This window comes from Sceloporus occidentalis, unplaced genomic scaffold (genome assembly GCF_023333645.1).
Source record: "Sceloporus occidentalis isolate IW3139 unplaced genomic scaffold, rSceOcc1.0.p SCAF_5, whole genome shotgun sequence".
Taxonomy (NCBI): Eukaryota; Metazoa; Chordata; class Lepidosauria; order Squamata; family Phrynosomatidae; genus Sceloporus; species Sceloporus occidentalis.
The window spans coordinates 173,202,516-173,204,938 of NW_028316985.1; positions in this window are offsets into that span (position 1 = coordinate 173,202,516).

Genomic DNA, 2,423 nt, shown 5'->3' on the forward strand with positions numbered 1-2,423 from the left:
GGTACCAGAGGTACCAATTAACATGGAAAGAACAGACACCTTTACACCTGCCTCCACTTTTCTTACAAATTCTTTTGGTGGTCATCTATGCCTCTCTAACACAGCTGGTGAATTAGACTTATCTGCATTCACCTTTTCACTGTGTTTTGTTGTTCATGCATGCGCAGTAAAAGATTCTGGAAATTATTGTTGTTGTGTGCCTTCAAGTCACTTCTGACTTATGGCGACCCTAAGGTGAATATCATAGGTTTTGATTTACAGGATTTGTTCAGAGATTTGCCTTTACCTGTCTCTGAGGCTGAGAGAATGTGACTTGGCCAGTCACCCAGCAGATTTCCATGGCTGAGCAGATTTGAACCCTAGTCTCCAGAATTGTAGTCCAAAACTCTAACCACTACATCATGCTGGCTCGTTCTGGATAGCTAGTTTATTTTGCCTGTTGTACCTACATGCACAGCCACAGTAGGATCAGTTAGAGTAGAATCCTGTTATAACTTCAAGCTTTAAGTTTACTGTCAACACACTGCTGCAACCTGACACCGAAAGGCTGTGTTTCGCCAGTCCTGCTTCTTCACCCTCTTACAGTTAATGCTGTTAAAAAATGGCCAGGTACACAGAGGAAGCGGGGGGTTGGGGGACCTAAAAAGACTTTATAAGAAGCTTCTTTGTCAGAGGCTTTGTTAACTGAGGTATGACTGCATTACGTTGTTCTACTGTTCAGTTTTAATGTTTTTTTTTTAAAATAAAAAATAGCCTGTATGTGTTTGTGTCTATATGTGCAGGGGAGAAGGGCAAACTGATTAGAAGTAAGACAGGGACATTCATTATTTGCTCCACCACAATCTTAATCAGATTGCTTCTTATAGGTCTTGTTATTTTCTGCAGGAGGAATAGCCAGTAACAAAAGCAAGTACATTTCTATACCACTTATCAGTGCACTTAAGCACACCCTAAGCAGTTTACAATGTGTAAGCTAACTGCTCCCAACAAGTTGGGTACTCATTTTAGCGACTTCAGAAGGATGCCAGGCTGAGTGGATCCTGGAGCCCCACCTGGGATTGAACTCACAACCTTATGGCTTGTGGGTGAGTGGCTGTAGTAACAACATTTAACCATTGCACCACCAAGGCTTTCTGTGGTGGCAATAGGTGCTTCCCTCCTATTGGAAATGGCAGACCTAGAGGATTCCAATGCAAAAACTCTTCTCCAGTCAACACAATCAGGCTCCGTCTGCATACATACATACATAAAACAAATATGCAAAAACAATAATGAGCCCTTCATTTAATAACTATAAATGTAATAATTATTTCTTCTCCACCAATCCTTGTGGATTGAGGCAGGGAACAACATATAAAACCAGCTAAAAGAGCATATAAAACCAATACCTATTAAAACTCAAGAATAAATACATTAAAAACCATAATTTTAAAATACTCTGAATAGGCCTGCTGGAAAAGACTGTTCTTTACTTACTGAATTAAACTCACTCACGGGTTGATTAATCTCTTCTGGCAGGTCATTCCACAGTCTGAAGAAAATGTCCTCTGAGTAAGAGTCAGCCAAGTTTTGGCTGACTGAAGTAGATGTTTCCCAATGGACCTGAGTGTACAGGGTAGATTATATGGGAAAAGGCAATCCTGTAGGTAACCTGGACCTAAACCATGTAGGTTAATGACTAACATGTTGTACTTTGGCTAGAAACTGAGTGATTTTAATATTGGTGTACCAGTAAACAGTCTGGCTGTCAAAGTTTCCAAAGTTGGTAAGGCCTAATTTTCACAAACATCAGAGAAGGTGGATAATGTGAGATCCCATCACTGACATACTAGTCCCTAAGTGCAGGGACTAATTTGTCTGCATTGAGGAGAATCCAAACATGCTGATAACAAATTAACTAACAGATGATATACTAAAGATAGCAGATTTGAAATGGGAATTGTAGCCCCCATAATAATCCACTAGAGCAAAACTACTGTGGGATCCTGTAATCATGTGACAAACAGTCTATGAGTCAGTTGAATATCACCAAAGGTACTGAAACTATAAGCATGTTGCTGTGATTGTGTAGGATGAATTGAAACCCTTGAGGTCTATTAAATACTTCCCATTTAACTTCAGAAAATGAGTTAATGACCATTTTACCCATGCTATTAGTATTCCTCAGTAAGGTTGCAAACCTAGGCTGAGATAGTCCAAATGATGTACACCCTCCTCTCCACCATACAATAGATTTCATGAGCTGCAACCCTGTGCACATGCACAGATAGTATTTTGCTTTAGTTTAAGAGCATAGAACTGAAATGAAGTTGTGAAGAGCTAAGTCCAAAAATGATGCATCGCCTAATTGAAAACAACCTGCAGAAATAATTTCATAAATAGATCATTCCCCCTTTTTCACACAAACTATTCACAAACATAGG